This window comes from Echinops telfairi, unplaced genomic scaffold, assembly GCF_000313985.2.
Source record: "Echinops telfairi isolate 266 unplaced genomic scaffold, ASM31398v2 ScPeMD7_7469;HRSCAF=8507_1, whole genome shotgun sequence".
Lineage (NCBI taxonomy): Eukaryota > Metazoa > Chordata > Mammalia > Afrosoricida > Tenrecidae > Echinops > Echinops telfairi.
The window spans coordinates 92,075,602-92,084,132 of NW_022111373.1; the positions used below are offsets into that span (position 1 = coordinate 92,075,602).

General features: G+C 44.5%; 1 non-coding gene across 1 annotated transcript; it reads right to left on the reverse strand.

Moving 5' to 3' along the window:
* Window positions 1–7,598: 7,598 nt before the first annotated feature.
* LOC115873909 lies at window positions 7,599–7,720 on the reverse strand. The gene has a single exon (XR_004048681.1). It is a non-coding gene; the product is annotated as a small nucleolar RNA SNORA32 (small nucleolar RNA).
* Window positions 7,721–8,531: the final 811 nt, after the last annotated feature.

The following is an 8,531-nucleotide window of genomic DNA, read 5'->3' on the forward strand; positions in this document are numbered from 1 at the left end:
AGAAAACTCTACAGCTTGCTACTTACTTTCCTAAAATGGGCCCTCCCTGGTAAAAATGAATAATTATTTAAAGGTCACAGCAAATAATTAGGGATCCATGTCTAAACCAAAGCGAAACCCAGTGCCATTGAGTCAATTCTGACTCATAGCGACCCTACAGGCCAGGGTAGAGCTGCTGCTGTGGGTTTCTGAGAGTATAACTCTTCATGGGGATGGAAAGCCTTGTCTTTCTCATGGGGAGAGACTGGTGGCTTCAAACTATGGACCTGCATCCAGCAGCCCAGGTCCTAACCACAGTGCCACCAGGGCTCCTTAGGGATGCATGTCAGATGTTTGGGATGTGAAGTGAGAAAAATTTCTTTAAAAATTATATTAAAAACAACAACACAGGTAGGATAATATAGAGGTAGTTCAAGTCAGTGTGTGGACAACCGTGCTTATTCACTTTCCCTATAATAAAATCTTCAGACTAATCTATTCTATCTCTAAACAGGTAATTTGTAATAAGTGTAGAAATGGACACTTGCCAGGAAGTATGTGTTCATAGACACCACCTTCAGCATTGTTGATGTCAACATATAATAAGCAATCAAATATTGCAGGAAACATCGTTGAAGTTGGTGGTGGTGGTGGTAAGTGCTACTGAGTACGTTTTGACCAGAACAGAAAGCCGCCTGGGCCTGCGCCATCCTCACGTTGGTTGCTACACTTGCGCTCGTTGCTGCAGCCACTTGTCAACCCATCTTGTGAAGGGTCTTCTTTTCTGATAACCCTCTTTGAGGTTGCGGAGTGATAAGAGACTTTACTGGAGGTGGATGGTACAGTAGAAAGAGCAATGAGTTGGAAACAGTGGTGATGTCAAGGGAGGTTGAGGAGGTATTAATCTCCTACACATTAAAGAAAACCCCAAATAAACCAAATCCAAAAGAGGTACCCAACCCTTAACTAACAGTACTACCCAAACCACCCCACCAACCCAATCCACTACAACCCGATGGATTCACAGCCAGCCCGTGTAGGCTTTCTGAGACGGCAAGTCTTGATTGGAACAGAAGGCTCCATCTTTCTCCAGCAGAGCAGCTGATGGTTTCCAACTGATGGCCTTAGAGTTAGCCGTCCAACTTGGAATGACTATGTCACCAGGGATCCTTAACACTGCCACCTCAAGGCAATCTCCTCTTTCCAACCAAATGGTTCCTTAAGGTCTTTCCCACTAGAATTTGTAGTGTCCAGATAAGTCTTACATACTTTGGACATATTGTCAAGAGAGCCAGTTCCTGGGGCAGGACATGCTCAGTAGAGTGGCAACAAAAAAGAAGAAGGCTCTCAAGGAGATGGAAGGATACAGCGGCTGCAACGATGGGTTCAAGCCTCAGAAGGGTGGTGAGTCTGGTGTGGGACGAGGCAGTGCTTTGCTCTATTGTGCACAGGGTTGCTGAGGGTCAGAACTAACTCAATGGCATCTGACAGCATGTCTGTTTAACTCAGAAGACTATGTGAACTCTCCCTTGTAGCATTGCCGGCAAGCAGCTGCGTGATCTGAGGTTGCGCACGTCAAAACTTTTTGGCCTTTGGTGTCTTCCTTGGTAAAGTGAAGCAACTGGATTTCAGAAGTCACATCTGCAAATGTCTTCTGGGTCCAGGTGGCATTAGCAGGCACTCTGGGTGGAGGAGCTACTGGAGAAATGGCGTGTGCAGGCCCCACAGCACCACGCTTGATAGAAACAAGTCTCCAGTGCCCGTGTTGGTCAACTTCATTGCGGGTGCGGAGGCGGTGACTGCCAAACGAGGTGATTTATAAGGTCTCTTCCAGTTCTGCTTTGCGATTCAAACGAACCAACCTTTTTGCACACTCAGCCCTTTCTTGCCTTGTGCTGCTTTTTCCACCGAAGGGAACATCTGTTATTAGCAAGCTCAGGTGGACATTCAATAGAAGAAGGCTGGTCAGGGTACATCAAATCAATGCTATCGAGAACCTTTAGCCTCGGCCTTTGCCGTTGGTTCTTGACATGTGGAGACCCCAACACGTGGAGCACGAACACTGCCCCGTCCCGCTCTATCCTCAGGATCAGTGGCAGCTCAAGCCATTCTGAATCACAGGAGCATCACTGACTTGGAAGCGTAGAGGACGCTTTTCCTTGTCGTCCACCTTGTAAGAAGCTCCATTGAAACCTGTTGGCATTCCAGCAACACACAAGCCGCCAGGGAAAGACCCGCAGTGGCTATGGACTGGAACCCCGTTCTACCCAGAAGGTTAGACTTCTACCAATGCTTTAGAGCCCTTTTCTCGGCGGTGCCAGGAAGCACATAGCTTAATTGAGCTGCCATTGTCCTGGTGCCCACGATTATGGCAGTTGGTTTAAAAACCATAGTCGTTCACAAAAGTTTTAAAGCTCTTTATTGTGAATTGGGTGAGGGAGCTGGGTGGTTTACAGAGCAGACCATTGGTTTCACTTTCAACAACTTGTATACATCTCGTTTCAGCTCACTGATTGTAACCCCCAGCAACACAACATCCCTTATCCCATGTCTTCCCTGTTCCCACGCCTCCTCCTGTCTTAGCCCTCCTCAACTGTGTCCTGGGATCAATGCGGCCCCTTTTATCTCAAATGCTGGATTGGTCTGAAGGGTGTGAACCTCACTAGTGTGAGTGGTTCCCTTATTGGTTTCTCTATTATTTGGCTGAGAGTGAGCCAAGTGGGTGAGTTCATTTCTAGACCAGAAAGGTGACGAAAGGCCTAAAGGTCCTCAAGGTCTCTGTTCAACGAGTGAACCTGTCCTCTTTTAGCATTTGGAAATACTCAAGAGTTCTGCCAGTCAGTGTGCCAACTTCAATTGCGAGAGAAAACTTTCTGTCTCCCCGCATGGCATACTTTTGGCTTCTCACCTCCGTCATCTTGTTGGTGAGATCCAAACAAGCAATGCGGTTCACTCCTAGAGAACTTTGTAGAGTCATCGCTTTACCTGCTTCCTCATTTAATCCCTTTGAATGCTCAGAGGGCAGAGGCGGGTGCAGACAACTGCACAATTTCAGGTCTGGGCTCCTCTGGTGATCTGGTGCCCTTACCACTCCAGCTCACTGCATCGGTCGTGGACACTGAAGCCTGTGTGCTTGACCCAGCACAAGGCTGCAGAAAGAGAGTTATTTGGGCTCCCCTTATCCTCTGTGAATTCCCCTTCCTTCCCAATTGCAATCCTCTTCGCTTCACTTTCTCCTTTCTCGTGTGCACCCCTGTGGTTCACTGAACACCTGAGTGTTATGAAGGAGCTGGTTAATGAGCCCAGTCCCTGCATCCTGTGCACCTTACTTGTGCTCACCACTGTAATGCCGATCTGCACCTTCAACATATCTATAACAACTAGGGAGAGCATTTTCATCCGTTCCGTTTCTGTGCAACCTTGTGTGCCGGGCCTGGGCTGGACAAAGATGGAAGAAGACAGACAGCTTTCCTTTGGAGAAGCCTCAGCCTCTAGTGGTCAGGTGCCATCGAGTCAGTTCTGACCCATAGTGACCCTGTGCACAATGGAAGGGAACACTCTCCGGTCCGGCACCATCCACCTAAATACAGGAACCCTGATGCTGGACTGGCCTAGGCACGGGGCTGCTAGCTGCAAGGTTGGTGGTTGGAATCACCCAGCTGCTCTGCGAGAGAAAGATGAGGCTGTCTGCTTCTCAGAAACCCCAAAGGGCAGACCTGTGCACTCCTATAGGGTCACTGTGACTCAGAATCGATCCCATGGCAGTGAGTTTGGAACTGTAGACAATGAAGTCTTTGCCACAGGGTTCCTGCAGGGCAGGGTGCAGTGGGGAGAAAGATCTTTCTCGCAGGGTTGTGGGAGGGATGTGGAAGGGGTCACTTGAGAATACTGTTTAAGCTGAACTCTGAAGAGTGTCTCCCCCGGGAAGGAAGGTAGCACAGAGGCTTTTTTGTTATTGCTATTGTTTGTTAATATTGTGATTTACACGGAAGTTTACAAAACCAACTAGCTTCTCACTCAGCAACGCAGACATGGATTATTCCATGACAGTGGTGACCACTGCCACAATGTGTCAGCACCCTCCCCATGTCCCCATTGGGTTTCCTGTTTCTGATCACCCAGGCTTCCTGCCATCGTCTGCTTTTTAACCTTCACTTTGAGGCAAATGTTACCCTTTTGGTTTCATATAATGACTGTTCTGAGGAACATGTTCTTCCGGGGTATTATTGCTCACTTTATAGGCCTGGCCTGTTTTTCATGTGGATGAAAAGTGATCTGCAGCAGTGGTTTTAGCCCAAACTTAGAAGAGTTTCTGAGGAGCCTTGGTGGTGCAGTGGTTACATATTGGGCTACTAACTTCAAGGTTGGTAGTTCAAAACCATCAGCCACTCCAAGGGAGAAAGATGGGATTTCCACCCCCATAAAGCGTTACAGTCTTGGAAACTCACAGGGACAGTTCCACCCTGTCCTACAGGGTCTTCATGAGGGGTATTGACTCACTAGCGATGAGATTTAGAAGAGTGTTTCAGGACCACATCTTAGGGGTGTTTGCCAGTCTACATATGACTACTAACCTTGGTTGTCTTTATGATTTTCAGTTTTGTTGCACACTTTCCTCCCCCTCGATCCAGGTTCTCCAAGTGTGATCCCCGTTGCTGCGGTCAGTGGTAGTAGCTGGGTTTCATCTGTTGTTCTGATTTCAGGTTGGAGGGGCTGTGGTGCATGTGGCCCGTTTAGCCCTTTGTATGAATCTGCTCCTTGAGTCTTTTGTTTTCTTTCCTCTTTTTTGCTCCAGATGGAGGGAGACCAAAAGCTACAACTTCCATGTCTTCTCACAGAATTTTCAGCCCCCGGTTGCTACTCACTAAAGTAAGACACAGAACATTGTCTTCACGGCCTATATTAGACCAACTGACCGAGAACTCCCCTGAGTCTGTGAACTCTAGCCTTCAGGCCCAAATCTCAGTCCCCAAAGAAAGTTGCTTTTCACCAAGGGGTTTTTGGGACTCTCAGGACCTCGAGTTTTTCTCAGCAAGAAGAGCATGAAATACATTTCCATGACAAATGAAAGGGAATTACCATTCCATCTCATCCAGAAAAAAACTAATGTTTTAATCTAGGCTCTTGAGTCAAGGAATGACTAGTCAGGGGCTTTCATGAACTATGGCAAGGGGAGTTATGTTTTAAGCCAGATTTTTCTTTCCTTTTGGGGCATCTCTCAGATAATATCTTCAAGTTGGCTTTCTCTTCTCCTTCTTCCAGCCCAGTCCATCCAGATCACACTGCTCTTTGGAATTCTGTTCTGAACCCCTTTTAGTTTCTTCTGCCAAGTTTCCCAGGGCAGCCCTGTGGCTATTAGTACCAATGCATTTGCATAGGCTGTAAGAAATTGTTGGTGTTGATGAATCTTCTGCCTACTTTATTTAAAACGGCATCCTATCTTTCTATTTTTCCACAAATACACTTGTATCCAGTGCCTCTAGGTATAGACCGTTTCTTTTCATAACATTTAATGAATGGTAGAACTGGTTCTGCAAATGCATTGCCTTAATCTTCTTGCCTGCAGTGAGATGCTTTTAATATTTTCTCCACATGTAAACAAAATGTTTTCTTTCAGCTTTTCTTTAATTTCCATGTGGTTAATTTCTTTCTACTACAGGGAGCCTGGGTATTTATAGATTTTTTTCACCCTTTCACTCTATCTTCAATAATTTTCATTTTACATTCAGTGAACACATCCATCATAATAAATGACCCTTTCTCCATTTGTATTGACTCACATTTATTTAAAACAGGCTCCCTTTTTATATCATTATTAATGTTTATGATAATTTTTCAGAAGCTCCGGGAGCAGGATATTAGAGCTGGCACAGAGCTTCAAGTTGTCCTATTAAATCAAATGACTCCTATCATGATGCTGGTCTTCGAGTTTTATCATTAGATGAAGAACAAGGCTATGTGCTGCTTTCTTTCCCCTTTAATTGACTGACTATAAAATGAGGAGATTAAATAAGCATCTCTAAATTATCCCCAACGTCATAAAAATGTTTTTAATATGACAGATGTTTCCTACACTGAAAAAATGTAAAATAGTCCCATTATTAATTTTGGACATTTTCATAACTAGCAGTCCAACTTTCACAACTTGCATCATTCCTAATAGATATAAGTAGAGGACTAAGTTACAAGTAATGAATAATTGCTATACTTAAATGTGACTGCTATCATAGAATATAATGATATTAAAAATTTAATATTACTTTAGGCTTCATTTCTGTTCTTCCAAATTTTTTTTTTAATTGTGTGAAGTGAACTTGTTTGTCGCAAGACTCCAAGTCCATTTCAGTTTCACTTTCCTCCTTTTTTCTTTAAGCCACTCACACCACTGTTAGGTTCTTCCAAAATTTTATACAACTATTCATGCCATGTAAATAAGGCTTGGTGGTGGAATGTGTAAGTGCTTGGCTAGTGATCCAAAGGCCAGTGGTTTGAACCATCAGCTGCTCTGAGGGAGAAAGACTTGGCAACGTGCTTCAGCAAAGATTCTAGCCTGGGGGAGAACCCCCGAGACGACAGCCCAGAAGTATCCTTTAGGTCTGGAACCGAGCTCACTGCGTGTTAGAATACTCGGCCGTTTAACAACAAAGGAGTCCTTCTTACAGAGTACAAAGTGTTAGGAAAAGAGGAGGCATGGAAACCGAAAACACAGAGGAGATAGGTGAGGGTGTATTGAGTCAATGGCAATGGATGAGAGGAACCCTGGTGGTGGGGTGGCTATGTATTGGACTCTCCTAATCACCAGGTCAGAAGTTGGAAACCACCAGCCACTCCATAGGAAAAAGCGACGCCCATAAAGAGGCACAGGGGCAGTTCTCCCTGGTCCCACGGGGCCGATATGAGTCAGCATTGACTCGATGGCCGTCAGTGTGGCTTTGTTTGGCAATGCGCAAGTGGAACAAAATCTGTCTGAATTGTTGAATGTAAACATTTACCCAATTCACAACGAAACGTGAAAAGCAAGCAAACCGAGAGACTCTTCACATCTGTCTAATTATGATAGAGCAGACAACCCTCAATTGTGACACCTGCTAAAAAATGCCTGGACAATAACCTTCAAAAACAGTCAAGGTCACGAAAAAGAAAAATTACAGCCTGACAGACCTTGTGGCATAGTTGGACTCTCACTTGGGGACCTAGTGAGTGGTAGCGGACTGAAGGGCACAACAGCATCAAGATCCCTGCCACAGTTTCCAGATGGAAGCGGGGGCGACAACGGGCAGGCCTTGGACTGCTGTTCTTTGGGAAGACACAAACTAGATCTAAAAATCATAGAACTTCTTGTTTGTTCGGGTTTCTTAGAAAATATCGTTCACAAGTAGCTCTTTGTACTTCTGTGAACCCCCTGAGTCAGTCTTGTGCTCTCCCAATACCAACATTTCAATTGCTCAACCACAGTATTAGTATTAGATATTAGTAAACTTTTTCTGATTCTAGTTAGGCATGCATTTTCCTTGTTGTTCTTGAAAAATTAGCACATAACCAATTTTTATTGAGTTTGATGATAAGGACTGTAGAAAAGGTGTAGCATTAATATTTTTATTAGTGTAGATCTCAGCAATTGATGTCACCAATTGGTTGTATGCTAGCAAGGTAGCAAGAGGACCCAAAACCTGGGAAATTTTTTATGGTCATGTCCACAGCAAGTCAGAAACTGCATTGTAAAAAGCCTTTGTAATGACCACTGTTTGCATGCATTTTCATTTCTTAGCTGCACCCACTGAATAGTGTGGCATTTTGTGAGAATTTGCATCATTATTTTAAAACCCCACACCTATGTTACATAGTTCTATGCTAAATTTTGGATATCAGAAATGCTAAAAACATCGTTTGGATTATTTCTGGTTTCAATTTTGTATTTTAGCATTGTATTATTACTCCAGAATAATTTTCACCAGTTATCTTATTCACATGATCCAATAATTTCTATATGCATTTCACTCCTTGTGAGTAAATTTTAAGCTACATTTCAACATGCAAAAGCTAGCAGTTGCAGAGAAGAATTTTGTTGTCATTGTTGAAAACACACCAATTCCATAATTTCTACACGTAACGTTCCCTGGCATCGCTTACCTTCTTCAAGCCTGCAGCCATTTTCATTTTCCCTTTCGGAATCATTCCTTCACAGCTCCCATCAACTCACTCTCCTAAACTCTTCTCTGACCTTTCCGATGAGTGTGATCTGTGTGATTCCATATCCACAAGGCTTTAGAGGAGCACCGATAAATAGCACGATGCTCAAGACGGACACTGCTCAAATGATATTTCATTGAACACAGGTAATTAGCTGCTTACCCCCCCCCCCATCTGGTTGCCAGTTCTAACTTACAAATCCAGCTAGACCAGAGGATGTACACTGGTGCAGATAGGAACCAGAAACACAGGGAATCCAGGACAGATGATCCCTTCAGGAGCAGTGGTGTGAGTGGCGATACTGGGAGGGTGGAGGGAGGGTGGGGTAGAAAGGGGGAACCGATTATAAGGATCTACATATA